Source organism: Panulirus ornatus, chromosome 19 (genome assembly GCF_036320965.1).
Source record: "Panulirus ornatus isolate Po-2019 chromosome 19, ASM3632096v1, whole genome shotgun sequence".
In the NCBI taxonomy this organism is placed as follows: Eukaryota; Metazoa; Arthropoda; class Malacostraca; order Decapoda; family Palinuridae; genus Panulirus; species Panulirus ornatus.
The window spans coordinates 42,581,484-42,600,034 of record NC_092242.1 but is presented as its reverse complement, the minus strand read 5'-3'; the positions used below and the strand labels follow the sequence as shown (position 1 = coordinate 42,600,034).

At 49.4% G+C, this 18,551-nt stretch overlaps 1 protein-coding gene across 1 annotated transcript in view; it reads right to left on the bottom strand.

Annotated features, from left to right (window-relative positions):
• Positions 1-18,080, bottom strand: part of LOC139755478 (uncharacterized) — a 96,081-nt gene extending 78,001 nt beyond the window's left edge. The window contains exon 1 of the mRNA XM_071673816.1: positions 17,956-18,080. The gene's annotated coding sequence lies outside the window, so the exon portion shown is untranslated. The remainder of the gene's footprint in view (positions 1-17,955) is intronic.
• Positions 18,081-18,551: the final 471 nt, after the last annotated feature.

The window sequence follows — 18,551 nt, the reverse complement described above, 5'->3', positions numbered from 1 at the left end:
ACAGCGCGTGGCTGATTCTTGAGAAACTGAGAAGCTGGGGCTGAGTTTGGGGGAAGTGTGTGGAAGAAAAATTAAAGTAAAAGTGAAAAAGAGAAGGTTATTGGGGACAGTAGGTTTAGGGCAATCAATTGGGAGGGAGTTTTAAGGAAAAAATTCATTTCAGCTAGGTTTCGTTTTCTTTTTGTTTTTTATTTTTTATATTTATATATTTGTGTGTGTGTGTGTTGTATGTGCGTTTTGTTGTGTTGTGTGTGTATGGGGTATATTTTTAATATATATGTTATTATCCCTGGGGTTTGGGTGATAGAATACTTCCCACGTATTCCTCGCGGTGTGTAGAAAGCGACTAGAGGGGACGGGAGCGGGGGGCCAGAAATCCTCCCCTCCTTGTATTAACTTTCTAAAATGGGAAACAGAAGAAGGAGTCACGCGGGGAGTGCTCATCCTCCTCGAAGGCTCAGAGTGGGGTCCTAAATGTGTGTGGATGTAACCAAGATGTGAAAAAGGAGAGTAGGTAGTATGTTTGAGGAAAGGAACCTGGTGTTTTGGCTCTGAGTGAAACGAAGCTCAAGGGTAAAGGGGAAGAGTGGTTTGGGGAATGTCTGGGAGTAAGTCGGGGTTAGTGAGAGGACAAGAGCAAGGGAAGGAGTAGCAATACTCCTGAAACAGGAGTTGTGGGAGATGTGATAGATGTAAGAAAGTAAATTCTCGATTAATATGGGTAAAATGAAAGTTGATGGAGAGAGGTGGGTGTTTTGGGTGAAATATGCACCTGGGCTTTGAGATGAAGATCATGAGAGGCAAGTGTTTTGGGAGACACTGAATGAGTGTGTTAGGGGTTTTTTATGCACGAGCCCGGTTAAGTGATGGGTGATTTGAATGCAAAGGTGAGTAATGTGGCAGTTGGGGGAAATAATTGGTATACATGGGGTGTTCAGTGTTGTAAATGGAAATGGTGAAGAGCTTGTAGAGTTTTGTGCTGAAAAAGGACTGTGATTGGAATACCTGGTTTAAAAAGCGGAGATATACATAAGTATACTTATGTAATTTAGGAGAGATGGCCAGAGAGCTTTTATTGGTTACGTGTTAATTGACAGGCGTGCGAAAGAGAGACTTTTTGGGTGTTAATGTGCTGAGAGGTGCAACTGGAGGGATGTCTGATCATTATCTTGTGGAGGCTAAGGTGAAGATTTGTATGGGTTTTCAGAAAAGAAGAGTGAATGTTGGGGTGAAGAGGTGGTTTAGAGTAAGTGAGCTTGGGAAGGAGACCTTGTGGGGAAGTTCCAGGAGAGGACTGAGTACAGAATGGAAAAGGTGGGAAAATTGGAAGTAAGGGAGAGTGGGGGAGGAATGGGATGTATTTAGGGAATCAGTGATGGATTGCGCAAAGATGCTTTTTGGCATGAGAAGAGTTTGGGGGGTGGGTTGTTTTGAAAGGGGGTAGTGAGTGTGGGTTTAAGAAGTAAGAGTATTAGTGAAAGAGAAGAGAGAGGCATTGGACGATTTTTGCAGGGAAAAATGCAATTGAGTGGAGATGTATAAAAGAAAGAGGGCAGGAGGTCAAGAGAAGGTGCAAGAGGTTGAAAAAAGGGCAAATGAAGTTGGGGTGAAGATTCATTAAATTTTAGGGGGAATAAAAAGATGTTCTGGAAGGAGGTAAATAAGTGCGTAAGACAAGGGAGCAAATGGGAACTTCAGTGAAGGGCGCAAATGGGGAGGTGATAACAAGTAGTGGTGATGTGAGAAGGAGATGGGTGAGTATTTTGAAGGTTTGTGGAATGTGTTTGATGAATGAGTGGCAGTATAGGGGTTTTGGGGCGAGGTGGTGTTTCAAAGTGAGAGGGTTAGGGGAAAAAGATTTGGTAAACAGAAAGGTTTGTAAAGCTTTGCGGAAGATGAAAGCCGGCAAGGCGCAGGTTTGGATGGTTTTTTGCAGTGGAATTTATTAAAAAAGGGGGTTGACTGTATTGTTGATGGTTGGTAAGGTTATTTATGTATGTATGACTCCCTGGTGAGGTGCCTGAGGATTGGGGAATGCGTGCATAGTGCCCTTGTACAAAGGCAAAGGGGATAAGAGTGAGTGCCCCAAATTACAGAGGTATAGTTGTTGAGTATTCCTGGTAAATTATATGGGAGGGTTATTGATTGAGAGGGTGAAGGCATGTACAGAGCATCAGATTGGGGAAGAGCGTGTGGTTTCAGAAGTGGTAGAGGATGTGTGGATCCAGGTGTTTGCTTTGAAGAATGTATGTTGGAAATACTTAGAAAAGCAAATGGATTGTATGTAGCATTTTTTGGATTGGAGAAGGATATGTAGAGTTGATAGAGATGCTTTTGTGGAAGGTTTAAGAATATATGGTGTGGGAGGAAGTTGTTAGAAGCAGTGAAAAGTTTTTACGAGGATGTAAGGCATGTGTCGTGTGGAGAGAGGGAAGGATTGGTTTCTCAGTGAATGTAGGTTGCGGCAGGGGTGTGTGATGTCTCCATGGTTGTTTAATTTTTTTATGGATGGGGTTGTTAGGGAGGTAAAAGCAAGAGTTTGGAAAGAGGGGCAAGGTATGAAGTTTTGTTGGGGATGGAGAGCTTGGGGAAATGATCAGTTGTTGTTCGCTGATGATACAGCGTGGTGGCTGATTCATGTGAGAAACTGCAGAAGCTGGTGACTGGGGTTTGGTAAAGTGTGTGGAAGAAGAAAGTTGGTAAATGTGAATAAGAGCAAGGTTATTATCTCGGAAAGCAAAAAATGGGTATGTATGAAGGAATAGTGGTTCCAACAATGTTGTATGGTTGCGAGGCGTGGGCTATGGATAGAGTTGTGCGCAGGAGGATGGATGTGCTGGAAATGAGATGTTTGAGGACAATGTGTGGTGTGAGGTGGTTTGATCGAGTGAGTAACGTAAGGGTAAGAGAGATGTGTGGAAATAAAAAGAGCGTGGTTGAGAGAGCAGAAGAGGGTGTTTTGAAGTGGTTTGGGCACATGGAGAGGATGAGTGAGGAAAGATTGACCAAGAGGATATATGTGTCGGAGGTGGAGGTAACAAGGAGAAGAGGGAGACCAAATTGGAGGTGGAAAGATGGAGTGAAAAAGATTTTGTGTGATAGGGGCCTGAACATGCAGGAGGGTGAAATAGGAATAGAGTGAATTGGAGCGATGTGGTATACCGGGGTTGACGTGCTGTCAGTGGATTGAATCAAGGCATGTGAAGCGTCTGGGGTAAGCCATGGAAAGCTGTGTAGGTATGTTTATTTGCGTGTGTTTACGTATGTATATACATGTGTATGGGGGGGGGGATTGGGCCATTTCTTTCGTCTGTTTCCTTGCGCTACCTCGCAAACGCGGGAGACAGCGACAAAGTATAATAAAAATATATATATATATATATATATATTTTTTTTTTTTTTTTTTTTTTTATACTTTGTCGCTGTCTCCCGCGTTTGCGAGGTAGCGCAAGGAAACAGACGAAAGAAACGGCCCAACCCCCCCCCCCCCCATACACATGTACATACACACGTCCACACACGCAAATATACATACCTACACAGCTTTCCATGGTTTACCCCAGACGCTTCACATGCCTTGATTCAATCCACTGACAGCACGTCAAACCCTGTATACCACATCGCTCCAATTCACTCTATTCCTTGCCCTCCTTTCACCCTCCTGCATGTTCAGGCCCCGATCACACAAAATCTTTTTCACTCCATCTTTCCACCTCCAATTTGGTCTCCCTCTTCTCCTCGTTCCCTCCACCTCCGACACATATATCCTCTTGGTCAATCTTTCCTCACTCATTCTCTCCATGTGCCCAAACCATTTCAAAACACCCTCTTCTGCTCTCTCAACCACGCTCTTTTTATTTCCACACATCTCTCTTACCCTTACGTTACTTACTCGATCAAACCACCTCACACCACACATTGTCCTCAAACATCTCATTTCCAGCACATCCATCCTCCTGCGCACAACTCTATCCATAGCCCACGCCTCGCAACCATACAACATTGTTGGAACCACTATTCCTTCAAACATACCCATTTTTGCTTTCCGAGATAATGTTCTCGACTTCCACACATTTTTCAAGGCTCCCAAAATTTTCGCCCCCTCCCCCACCCTATGATCCACTTCCGCTTCCATGGTTCCATCCGCTGACAGATCCACTCCCAGATATCTAAAACACTTCACTTCCTCCAGTTTTTCTCCATTCATATATATATATATATATATATATATATATATATGAATATAATTATATTTATTTATTTATATATATATTTATATGTATATTTATTCATATGTATTTATTTATATATGTATGTATATATATATATGTATATATATATATATATATATATATATATATATATATATATATATATATATATATATATATATATATATATATATATATATATATATATATATATATATATATATATATATATATATATATATATATATATATATATATATATATATATATATATATTATCCCTGGGGATAGGGGATTAAGAATACATCCCACGTATTCCCTGCGTGTCGTAGAGGGCGACTAAAAGGGGAGGGAGCGGGGGGCTGGAAATCCTCCCCTCTCTCTCTTTTTTTTTTTTTTTCTAATTTTCCAAAAGAAGGAACAGAGGGGGCCAGGTGAGGATATTCCAAAAAAGGCCCAGTCCTCTGTTCTTAACGCTACCTCGCTATCGCGGGAAATGGTGAATAGTATGAAAAAAAAAATATATATATATATATATATATATATATATATATATATATATATATATATATATATATATATATATATATATATGAATATAATTATATTTATTTATTTATTTTGCTTTGTCGCTGTCTCCTGCGTTTGCGAGGTAGCGCAAGGAAACAGACGAGAGAAATGGCCCAACCCACCCCCATACACATTTATATACATACACGTCCACACACGCAAATATACATACGTATACATCTCAATGTATACATATATATATATATATATATATATATATATATATATATATATATATATATATATATACCGAATAAAGTGCATATGAACGCGCACCTTCATAGAACATACAAACCTCCAACAGCCAGGATCGAACCCGGGACCCCTGTGCAAGAGGCAGGCATGCTAACCGCTAGGTTCTGGGCCTGGCTAATAGGAAACAACTATTCGAATACTAAGTACTCGAATACCCTTCGTCTCACAATGGTGCTCTGTGTCACCCATCCTCTTTTGCTAGTGTTTTGTATCATCCATCCTCCTGTGGTATTTCTTGTCTCACCCATTATTCCCGTGGTAGTGCTTGTCTCACCCATCCTCCAGTTGTAGGACCTGTTTCACCCACTCTCCCGTTGTAACACCTGTCTCACCCATCCTCCCGTGGTAGTACCTGCCTCAACGTTTCTCCTATGCTAGCACCTGCCTTACCCATCCTTCCCTGGTAATGCTTGTCTCATCCATCCTACCGTGGTAATGCTAGTCTCACCCATTTTCTCATGGTAGAAGCTGTCTCACCCATCCTCCAGTGGTAGTGCTTCTCTCACCCATCCTTCCGTCGTAGCATCTGTCTCACCCATTCTCCCGTGGAATCATCTGTGTCATCCATCCTCCAGTGGTAGTGCTTCTCTCACCCATCCTCCCGTCGTAGCACCTGCCTCCCCCATTTTTCCCTGTTAGTGCTTTTCTCACCCATCTTTCCCTGGTAGAACCTCTTACCCTACCTTGCGTGGTAATGCCTGTTTTACACATCCTCCCGTCGTAGTGCTTGTTTCACCCTACATCCGTGGTAGCATCTGTCTCATCCATTCTCCCGTAGTAACACCTGTCTCACCCATCCTCCCGTGATAGCACCTGTCTCACCCATCCTCCCGTGGTAGCACCTGCTTCACCCATCCTCCCGTGGTAGTGTTTGTCTCTCCCATTCTCCCTTTTTAGCACCTCTCACCCATCCCCCCGTGGTAGTGCTTGTCTCACTCATCCTTTCGTGGTAGCACCTACCTCACCCATTCTCACGTGGTAGCACCTGTTTTACCCATCCTACCGTGGTAGTGCTTGTTTTACCCATCCTACCGTGGTAGTGCTTGTCTCACCCATTCTCCCTTTTTAACACCTGTCTCACCCATCCTCCCGTGGTAGCACCTGTCTCACCCATCCTCCCGTGGTAGTGCTTGTCTCACGCAACATCCCGTGGTAGCACCTGTCTCACCCATCCTCCCGTGGTAGTGCTTGTCTCACCCATTCTCCCGCGGTAGCACCTGTCTCACCCATCCTTCCGTGGCAGCACCTGTCTCACCCAACCTCTCGTGTTAAAGGTTATCTCACCCATCCTCCAGTGATAGCACCTGTCTCACCCATCCTCCCGTGGTAGTGCTTGTCTCACCCATCCTTCCATGGCAACACCTGTTTCACCCATCCTCCAGCGGTAACACCTGCCTCACCCATCCTCCCGTGGTAATGCTTTTCTCACCCATCCTTCAGTGGAATTACTTGTTTCATCCATCCTCCCATGGTAGTGCTTGTCTCACCAATCCTTCCGTCGTAGCACCTGTCTCACCCATCATCCTGTGGTAGTACCTGCCTCATCCCATCCTCCCGTGGTAGCAAGTGTCTCACCCAACCTCCTGTGGTAGTACCTTCCTCACCCATCCTCCCATGGTAGTACTTGCCTCACTCATCCATCCATGGCAGCACCTGTTTCACCCATCCTCCCTGTCTCAGACATCCTTCCGTTGTAGCACCTGCCTCACCCAATCTCCCGTGGTAGCACCTTTCTCATCCATCCTCCCGTGGTAGTGCTTATCTCTCCCATCATCCCGTGGTAACACCTGTCTCCCTCATCCTCCCGTTTTAGCACCTGTCTCACCCAACCTCCCGTGTTAAAGGCTGTCTCACCCATCCTCCCGTGGTAGTGCTTGTCTTACCCATCCTCCAGCGGTAGCACCTGCCTCATCCATCCTCCCTTGGTTGCGCTTGTGTCAGCCATCCCTCGTGGTAGCACCTACTTCACCCATTCTCCCGTGGTAGCACCTGTCTCATCTATCTTCCCGTGGTAGCACCTGTCTCACCTATCCTTCCGTGGTAGCACTCCTCTCATACATCATCCCGTGGTAGCACCTGTTTCACCCATCATTCCGTGGTAATACTTGTCTCACACATCCTCCCGTGGTAGTGCTTGTCTCACCCATCATCCCGTGGAAACATCTGTATCACCCTTCCTCCCTTGGTAGCACCTGCCTCACCCATTCTCTTGTGGTAGCACCTGTCTCACCCATCCTCCCGCGGTAGTGCTTGTCTCACCCATCATCTCGTGGTAGCACCTGTCTCACCCATCTTCCCGTGGTAGTGCTTGTCTCACCCATCATCTCGTGGTAGCACCTGTTTCACTCATCTTCCCGTGGTAGCACCTGTCTCACCCTCATCCCGTGGTAGCACCTGTTTCACCCTTCCTCCCGTGGAAGTGCTTGTCTCACTTATCATCCCGTAGTAGTACTTGTCTCACTGATCGCCCTGTGGTAGCACCTGCCTCTCGTGGTAGTGCTTGTCTCACCGATCCTTCCGTGGTAGCACCTGCCTCACCCACTCTCCCGTGGTAGCACCTGTTTCACCCATCCTCCCGTGGTAACACCTGTGTCAACCATCTTCTCGTGGTAGTTAATGTCTCAACCATCCTCCCGTGGTAGTGCTTGTCCTTCCCACCCTCCCGTGGTAGTGCTTGGCTCCCCCATCCTCCCGTTGTTGCACCTGTTTCACCCATCCTCCCTTTGTAGCAACTGTCTCACCCGTCCTCCCGTGGTAGCACCTTCCTCACCGTTTCTCCCGTGGTAGCACTTTTCTCACCCATCCTTCCCTGGTAATGCTTGTCTCATCCATCCTCCCGTGTTTGTGCTTGTCTCACCCATCCTGCCGTAGTAATGCTTCTCGCACCCATCCTCCCGCGGTAGCACCTGCCTCACCCATCCTCCCGTGGTAGTACATGTCTCACCCATCCTACCGTGGTAGCACCTGTCTCACCCATCTTCCCGTGGTAGTACATGTCTCACCCATCCTACCGTGGTAGCACCTGTCTCACCCATCCTTCTGTGGTAGCATCTGTCTCACCCATCCTCCTGTGGTAGCATCTATCACAACCATTATCCCGTGGTAGTGCTTGTCTCACCCATCCTCCTGTGGTAGTGCTTATTTCACCTATGCTCAAGTTCTAGCACTTGTCTCACCCATCCTCCCGTAGTAGTGCTTGTCTCACCCATCCTCCCGTTGTAGCACCTCTTTCACCCAACCTCTCGTTGTAGAAACTGTCTCACCCATCCTCCCGTGGTAGCACCTGCCTCACCGTTTCTCCCATGGTAGTACCTGCCTCACCCATTCTCCCCTGGTAATACTTGTCTCACCTATTCTCCCGTGTTAGTGCTTGTCTCACCTATCCTCCCGTAGTAATGCTTTGTCTCACCCATCCTCCCGCGGTAGGACCTGACTCACCCATCCTCCCGTGGTAGTGCTGGTCTCAACTATCCTTCCGTAATAGCACCTGCCTCACCCATTCTCCCATGGTAGCTCCTGTCTCAACCATCCTACCGTGGTAGCACCTGACTCATCCATCTTCCCGTGGTAGCACTTGTCTCACCCATTCTCACTTGGGAGCACCTGCCTCACCCATATTCCTGTAGTAGTGCTTGTCTCTCCCATCTTTCCGTGGTAGTGCTTGTCTCCCTCATCCTCCCGTGGTAGTTCTTGTATCACCCATCATCCATTGGTAGCATTTGCCTCACCCATCGTCCTGTGGTTGCACCTGTCTCACCCATCCTCCCGTTCTAGCACCTTTCTCACCCATCCTCCCGTGGTAGCACCTGCCGCATCGTTTTTCCCGTGGTATCACCTGTCTCACCCATCCTTCCCTGGTAGTGCTTGTCTCACCCATCTTTCCGTGGCAGAACCTGTCTCACCCTTCCTTCCGTGGTAGTACTTGTTATATCTGTCCTCCCGTGGTAATGCTTGTCTCACCCATCATCCCTTGGTAGCATCTGTCTCACCCATCCACAGGTAGTAACACCTGTTTCACCCATCATCTTCAGGTAGTAACACCTGTCTCACCCATCATACCGTGGTAACACCTGTCTCACCCAGACTCCCGTGGTAGTACCTGCCTCAGACATCCTCCCACGGTAGTGCAAGTCTCACCCGTCCTTCCGTGGGAGCATCCGTCTCACCCATTCTCCCGTGGTAGCACCTCTCTCACCCATCCTCTTGTGGTAGTGCTTGTCTCACCCATCATCCCGTGGTGCCACCTGTCTCACCCATCTTCCCTTGGTAGCACCTGTGTTACCCATCTTCCCTTGGTAGCACCTGTCTCACCCATCCTCCCGTTTTAGAGCTTGTCTCACCCATCCTGCCGTAGTAATTCTTGTCTCATCCATCCTCCCGTGGTAGTGCTTGTCTCAATCATCCTTCCGTTGTAGCAATTGCCTCACCCATTCTTCTGAAGTAGCACCTGTCTCACCCATCCTAACACGGTAGCACCTGTCTCACCCATCTTTCCGTGGTAGCACTTGTGTCACCCATCCTCCCATGGTAGCACTTGCCTCACCCATATTCCCGTGGTAGTGCTTGTCTCTCCGATCATCCCGTAGTAGTTCTTTTCTCATCCATCATCCACTGGTAGCACCTGTCTCACCCACCCTTCCGTGTTATCACCTGTCTTACCCATCCTCCCGTGTTAGTGATTGTTTCATCCATGCTCCCGTTCAAGCACCTGTCTCACCTATCGTCCTGTGGTAGCACCTTTTTTAACCGTTTCTCCCGTAGTAGCACCAGCCTCACCCATCCTTTCCTGGTAGTGCTTGTCTCACCCATCCTCTGTGGTAGTGCTGTTCTCATCCATCATCCCGTGGTAGCACCTGCCTCAACCATCCTCCCGTGGGAGTGCTTGTCTTACCCATCCTCCCGTTGTATTACCTGTCTCACCCATCCTCCCGTGGTAGCACCTGTTTCACCCATCCTCCCGTTGTAGGAACTGTCTCACCCATCCTCCCGTGATAGCAATTGCCTCACCGTTTCTCCCGTGGTAACACCTGCCTCACCATTTCTTCCGTGGTATCACCTGCCTCACCCATCCTTCCCTGGTAGTGCTTGTCTCACCCATCATTTCGTGGTAGAACCTGTCTCACCCTTCCTTCCGTGGTAGTACTTGTTTTACCCATCCTTCCGTGGCAGTGCTTGTCTCACCCACCATCCCGTGGTAGCACCTGTCTCACCCAGACTCCCGTGGTAGTACCTGTCTCACCCAGACTCCCGTGGTAGTACCTGCCTCACTCATCCTCCCGCGGTAGTGTTTGCCTCACTCATCCTTCCGTGGTAGCATCTGTACCACCCATCCTCCCGTGTTAGTGCAAGTCTCACCCATCCTTCCGTGGGAGCACCTGTCTCACCCATCCTCTCGTGGTAGTGCTTGTTTCACCCATCATCCCATGGTGCCACCTGTCTCACCCATTCTCTCTTGGTAACACCTGTGTCACCCATCTTCCCTTGGTAGCATCTTTCTCACCCATCCTCAGGTAGTAACACCTGTCTCAACCATCATCCTCAGGCAGTAACACCTGTCTCACCCATCATCCCGTGGTAGCACCTGTCTCACCCATCCTCTCGTGGTAGTGCTTGTCTCACACATCATCCCATGGTGCCACCTGTCTCACCCATCTTCCCTTGGTAGCACCTGTGTCACCCATCCTCCCTTGGTAGCACCTGCCTTACCCATAATCTCGTGGTATTGCTTGTCTCTCCCATCCTCCCATGGTAGTGCTTGTCTCTTACATCATCCCGAAGTAGTTCTCTTCTCACCCATCCTCCCGTGGTAGTGCTTGTTTCATCCATGCCCCCGTTCGAGCGCCTGTCTCACACATCGTCCTGTGGTAGCATCTTTCTCACCGTTTCTCCCGTAGTAGCACCAGCCTCACCCATCCTTCCCTGGTAGTGCTTGTCTCACCCATCCTCCTGTGGTAGTGCTGTTCTCACCAATCATCCCGTGGTTGCACCTGCCTCACCCATCCTCTTGTGGTAGTGCTTGTCTCACCCATCCTCTTGTGGTAGTGCTTGTCTCACCCATCCTCTTGTGGTAGTGCTTGTCTCACCCATCCTCTTGTGGTAGTGCTTGTCTCACCCATCCTCTTGTGGTAGTGCTTGTCTCACCCATCCTCTCGTGGTAGTGCTTGTCTCACCCATCCTCTCGTGGTAGTGCTTGTCTCACCCATTCTCACGTGATAGAACCTGTCTCACCCTTCTTTCAGTGGTAATACTTGTCTCACTCATCCTACCGTGGTAGCACCTGCCTCAACGATCCTCCGTGGGAGTGCTTGTCTCACCCATCCTCCTGTTGTATTACCTGTCTCACCCATCCTCCCGTGGTAGCACCTGTTTCACCCATCCTCCCGTTGTAGCAACTGTCTCACCCATCCTCCCGTGGTAGCACCTGCCTCATCCATCCTCACCCGGAAGTGCTTGTCTCACCCATCCTCCCTTTTTAGCACCTGTCTAATCTATCCTCCCGTGGTAGTGTTTTTCTCACCCATCCTCCCATTTTAGCACCTGTCTAACCCATCCTCCTGTGGTAGTGCTTCTCTCACCCATCCTCCCGTGGTAGTGCTTGTCTCACCCATCATCCCGTGGTAGCATCTGTTACACGAATTCTCCTATGGTAGCACATGTCTCACCCGTCCTGCAGTGGTAACACCTGTTTCACCCATCCTCCCATGGTAGTGTTTATCTTACCCATCCTCCCATGGTAGTTCTTGTCTCGCCCATCGCCCCGTGGTAGCACCTGCCTCACCTATCCTCCCCTAGTAGTGCTTATCTCACCCATCTTTCCGTGGTAGCAACTGCCTTACCCATTCTCCCGTGGTAGCACCTCCCTCATCCATTCAGATGTGGTAAAACCTGTCTCACCCATCCTCTCGTGGTAGTGCTTGTCTCACCCATCCTCCCGTGTTAATGTTTTTCTCACCCATTATCCCGTGGTTGCACCTGCCTCACCCATCCTTTCGTGGTAGTGCTTGTCTCACCCATCCTCCCGTGGTAGTGCTTGTCTCACTCATCCTCTCGTTGTGGCACCTGTCTCACCCATCCTCTCGTAGTAGCACCTGCCTCAACCATCCTTCCCTGGTAATGCTTGTCTCATCCATCCTCCCGTGGTAGTACTTGCCTCAATCATCCCCCCGTGGTAGTACTTGTCTCACCGATTCTACCGTGGTAGTACTTGTCTCATCCATCCTCCCGTGGTAGTACTTGCCTCAATCATCCCCCCGTGGTAGTACTTGTCTCACCGATTCTACCGTGGTAGTACTTGCCTCAATCATCCCCCCGTGGTAGTACTTGTCTCACCGATTCTACCGTGGTAGTACTTGTCTCATCCATCCTCCCGTGGTAGTACTTGTCTCAATCATCCTCCCGTGGTAGCACCTGCCTCACCGATTCTACCGTGGTAGCACCTGCCACACCCATCCTCCTGTGGTAATAACCTGCCTCACCCATCCTCTCGTGGTAACACCTGTCTCATCCATCATCCCGTGGTATTACCAGCTTCACACATCCTCCCTTGGTAGTGCTTGCCTCACTCATCCTCCCGTGGTACCACTAGTCTCACACGTCCTCCCGTGGTGGTGCGTGTCTCACCCATCCTTCTGTGGTAGCACCTGCTTCACCCATTCTTCCGTAGTAACACCTGTGTCACCAATCCCACGGTGGCAGTGTTTGTCTCACCCATCATCCCGTGGTAGCACCTGTTATACTCATCCTTCCATGGTAGCACATGTCACCCATCCTACAGTGGTAGCACCTGTCTCACACATCCTCCCGTGGTAGTGTTTGTCTCACCCATCCTCCCGTGGTAGTGCTTGTCTCACCCATCGCCCCGTGGTAGCACCTGCCTCACCCATCCTTCCGTGGTAGTGCTTGTCTCATCCATCTTTCCGTGGTAGTACCTACCTCACCCATTCTCCCGTGGTAGCACCTGTCTCACCCATCCAGACGTGGTAAAACCTGTCTCACCCATCCTCTCCTGGTAGTGCTTGTCTCACCCATCCTCTCGTTGTAGCACCTGTTTCACCCATCCTCCCGTTGTAGGGCATGTCTCACCCATCCTCCCGTGGTAACACCTGCCTCACCGATTCTCCCGTGGTAGCACCTGTCTCACCCATCCTTCCGTGTTAGTGCTTGTCTCACCCATCCTCCCGTGGTAGTGCTTATCTCACCCATCCTCCCATGGTAGTGCTTGTCTCACCCATCCTCCCGTGGTATTGCATGTCTCAGCCATCCTCCCGTGATATTACGTGTCTCACCCATCTTCCCGTCGTAGGACCTATCTCACAGATCCTTCCGTGGTAGCAACTGTCTCACCCAACATCCCCTGGTAGCACCTGTCTCACCCATCCTCTCCTGCTAGTGCTTGTCTCACCCGTCCTCCCGTGGTAGTGTTTGTCTTACCTATCCTCCCGCGGTAGCACCTACCACACGCATCCTCCCGTGGTAGTGCATGTCTCACCCATCCTCAGGTAGTAACACCTGTCTTACCCATCCTCTCGTGTTAGCACCTGTATCATCCATCATCCCGTTGTAGCATCTGCCACCCATCCTCCCGTGGTAGTGCTTGTTTCACCTATCATCCCACTGTAGCATTTGTCTCACTCATCCTCAGGCAGTAACACCTGTCTTACCCATCCTCTCGTGGTAGCACCTGTATCATCCAGCATCCCGTTGTAGCATCTGCCACACCCATCCTCCCGTGTTAGTGCTTGTCTCACCCATCCCCCCTTTGTACCACCCGTCTAACCCATCCTCCCATGGTAGTGCTTGTCTCACACATCCTCCCGTGGTAGTGCATGTCTCACCCATCCTCCCGTGGTAGTTCTTGTCTCACCCATCGCCCCGTGGTAGCACCTGCCTCACCCATCTTCCCGTGGCAGTGCTTGTCTCACCCACAGTTCCATGGTAGCACCTGCCTCATCCATTCTCCCTTGGTAGGACCTGTCTCACCCATCCTCCATTGGTAACACCTGTCTCACCTATCCTCTCGTGGTAGTGCTTGTTTCACCCTTCCTCCCGTGGTAGTCCTTGTCTCAACCATCATCCCGTGGTAGCACCTGCCTCACTCATCCTTCCGTGGTAGTGCTTGTCTCATCCATCCTCCCGTGGTAGTACTTGTCTCACCCATCCTCCCGTGGTAGTACTTGTCTCACCCATCCTTCCTTTGTAGCATCTGTTTCACGAATCCTCCCATTGTATCACCTGTCTTACCCATCCTCCCGTGGAAGCCCCTGTCTCACCGTTTCTCCCGTGGTAGCACCTGCCTCAAACATCCTTCACTGGGAATGCTTGTCTTACCCATCCTCCCGTGGTAGTGCTTGTCTCACCCATCCTCCCGTGGTAGTGCTTGTCTCACCCATCCTCCCGTGGTAGTGCTTGTCTCACCCATCCTCCCGTGGTAGTGCTTGTCTCACCCATCCTTCCGTGGTATTACCTGTCTCACCCATCCTCCCATGGTAGTGCTCGTCTCACCCATCCTCCCGTCGTAGCATCCGTCTCACCCATTGTTCCGTGGTAGCACCTGCCTCACCCATTCTCCCGTGGTAGCACCTTTCTCACCCATCCTCCCGTGGCAGTGCATGTCTCACCCATCCTTCCGTGGTAGCACCTTTCTCACCCATCCTCCCGTGGTAGTGCTTGTCTCACCCATCATCCCGTGGTAGCACTTGTCTCACCCATCCTCCAATGGTAGCACCTCTCTCACCCATCCTTCCGTGGTAGCAATAGCCTCAACCATTTTCCCGTGGTAGTGCTTGTCTCACCCATCCTCCCGTGGTAGTGCTTGTGTCACCCATCCTCGCGTTGTAGCACCTGTCTCACCCATCCTCCCGTGGTAGTGCTTGTGTCACCCATCCTCGCGTTGTAGCACCTGTCTCACCCATCCTACCGCGGTAGCACCTGTCTCAACCATCCTCTCGTGATAGCACCTGTGTCACCCATCGTCCCGTGGTAGCATCTGTCTCACCCATCCCCCCGTGGAAGCACCTGTCTCAATCATCCTCCCATGGTAGCACTTGCCTCACCCATCCTCCCGTGGTAACACCTGCTTCACCCATCCTTCACTGGTAATGCTTGTCTTACCCATCCTCCCGTGGTAGTGCTTGTCTCACCCATTCTCCCGTGGTAAAACCTGTCTCACCTTTTCTTCTGTGGTAGCACTTGTCTCACCCATCCTCCCGTGGTAGCACCTGCCTCACCCATCCTCCCGTGGTAGTGCTTGTATCAAACATCCTACCGTGGTATTACCTGTCTCACCCATCCTCCCATGGTAGATCCTGTCTCACCCATCCTCCGTTGGTAGTACCTGCCACACCCATCCTCCCGTGGTAATACCTGCCGCACCCATCCTCCCTTGGTAGCACCTATCTCACCCACCCATCCTCCCGTGGTAGTGCTTGTCTCACCCACCCACCTGTGTTAGTGCTTGTCTCACCTATCCTTGCTTTGTAGCACCTGTCCCACTTATCCTCCCGTGGTAGCTCTCACCCATCCTACCGTGGTAGCACCTGTCTCACCCATCCTTCTGTGGAAACACCTATCTCACCCTTTCTCCTGGGTTAGCACCTGTCTCACCCATACTCCCGTCGTAGTGCTTTTCTCACCCATCCTCCGTGGTAGCACCTGCCTTACCCATCCTCTCGTAGTAGAACCTGTCTCATCCATCCTCCCGTGGTAGTGCTGGACTCGCCCATCATCCAGTGGTAGCACCTTTCTCACCCATCCTCCCGTGTTAGCATTTGTCTCACCCATCCTCCCGTGGTAGCACCTGTCTCACCTATCCTCCCATGGTAGTGCTTGTCTCACCCATCCTCCCATGATATTACCTGTCTCACCCATCCTCCCATGGTAGTGCTTGTCTCACCCATCCTCCCGTGGTAGTGCTTGTATCAAACATCCTACCGTGGTATTACCTGTCTCACCCATCCTCCCATGGTAGTGCTTGTCTCACCCAGTCTCCCGTGGTAGAACCTGTCTCACCCATCCTCCGTTCGTAGTACCTGCCACACCCATCCTCCCATGGTAATACCTGCCGCACCCATCCTCCCTTGGTAGCACCTGTCTCACCTATCCTCCCGTGGTAGCACCTGTCTCACCCATCCTCCCGTGGTAGCACCTGTCTCATCTATCCGTCCGTGGTATCAAATGTCTCACCCATCCTCCCGTGGTATCACCTGCCTCACCCATCCTCCCGTGGTAGTGCTTGTCTGATCCATCCTTCCCTGGTAGCACCTGTCTCACCCATTCTCTCGTGGTAGTGCTTGTCTCACCCATCATCCAATGGTTGTGCTTGTCTCACCCATCCTTCCTTTGTAGCACCTGTGTCATCCATTCTCCCGTGGTAGCACCTGTCTCACCCATCCTCCCGTGGTAGCACCTCCCTCATCCACCTTCCCGTGGTAGTGCTTATCTCATCCATCATCCAGTGGTTGTGCTTGTCTCACCCATCCTCCCATGATATTACCTGTCTCACCCATCCTCCCATGGTAGTGCTTGTCTCACCCATCCTCCTGTGGTAGCACCTGACTCACCCATCCTTCCGTGGTAGCACCTTTCTCACACATCCTCCCGTGGTAGCAACTGTCTCACCCATCCTCCCGTGATAGCACCTGCCACACTCACCCTACCGTGGTAGCACCTGTCTCACCCATCCTTCCGTGGTAGCACCTGTCTCACCCATCCTTCCGTGGTAGCACCTGTCTCACCCATCCTTCCTTGGTAGTATCTGCCTCACCCATCATCCTGTGGTAGTGCTTGTCTCACATATTCTCTGTGGTATTTCTTGTCTCACCCATTCTACTGTGGTAGCACCTATCTCATCTATCCTCCCTTGGTAGCACTTGTCTCACCTGTCCTCCCGTGATAGCGCTTGTCTCACCCATCATCCCGTGGTAGCACCTGTCTTACCTATCCTTCCGTGGGAGCACCTGCTTCACCTATCCTTCCTTGGTAGCATGTCTTTCACCCATCATCCCGTGGGAGCACCTGTCTCACCCATCCTCCCGTGGTAGTGCTTGTCTTAATCCTCGCGTGTGCTCGCCCCATTTTAACTCTTAAATTTCGCTTTATCTTTTCGTCTTTACTTTTCCTTGGGTCGTCGAGGACCGCACCTTCCTTGGGTACCCTCGGTATCTGCTTAAACTTAACATCAGAATTTCTTCCTGTGCGCGAGTCATACCGCCTCACTAGCTCTCTGAACCATAGCTCTCTCATGACCCGTTATGAGTCACCTGCCGTGTTCCTCTCTCTCGTCTCATTTTCATTACACGTCTTTCGTTCATTATTTTTCATCCTTAACGTCTATAGCTTAGCACCTCACGTTGTCTTGCTCTTCACACTCGCTATCAGTTTATAACTCACCTTCCGCCTGTTCCACACATTTTCCTAAGGTTCATCCTAGACCCTGTGTCACATCTTATCTTCTCTCAAGTCACAGTGTCAGTTCACTGTTTTGTACCTTACACTATCAGCTGTTACTTGTTTATAATCTTGCGGTCATAAACACTCCACGTCATGCTTTTCTCGCGCATCTGAGTTTTCACCAACAACTCAACACATCCACTATTTCTTCAAGCTTCTTTACTAGCACATCCACATCTGTAAGTTATTATTACGACGAACATTAAACTTGTTAACACAGTACATTTATCACCACTGCAAGTAAGAAATAACAAGAAGACGCAAAATTCTTTACCATGCTGAACATTACTGTACACTTCATCACGAATCTTACCAAGAACTCCATTTCTAGTGGACAAATACTGTAGATCAGATATAACACTTATTAGGATAGAATTTAAGCGCAAAAATAAGGAAAGGACGAAATTTTGAGCTGTTTTGCCGGCACTCATTGTCTATTACAGAGTATTAAGGTAAATAAGGCGTCTCTTACTTGGAGGTTTAAGAAGGTGGATCTGGAGAAAACTTGGCACGAAATAGAACCGGTCAGCTGATGAACAGTATAACAACTGATGTACGTTATCACAAAAGGCCTTTGACTAGCTTGCGTTACCTCCCTGGCGAAGATAAGGCTTGCGGCTGAAGTTATCAGATATGGCCTTATCTGCCGTGCTGCTCGGCTTGGCCATCACTCCTCCATTCACCTCTGTCCTAAGGCCTTTCTCTGCCATAGGTTATATATAAATATCATTGTCATTATCGTACTAGAATCGACATTTCCCGCGTTAGCGAGGTAGCGCCAGGAAACATGAAGAAAGACACCGATTCAGTACACATATGTGTACATATGCGCACACATGCGTACACACACACACACACACACATATATATATATATATATATATATATATATATATATATATATATATATATATATATATATATATATATATATATATATATATATATAACGTAAGGGTAAGAGAGATGTGTGGAAATAAAAAGAGCGTGGTTGAGAGAGCAGAAGAGGGTGTTTTGAAATGGTTCGGGCACATGGAGAGAATGAGTGAGGAAAGATTGACCAAGAGA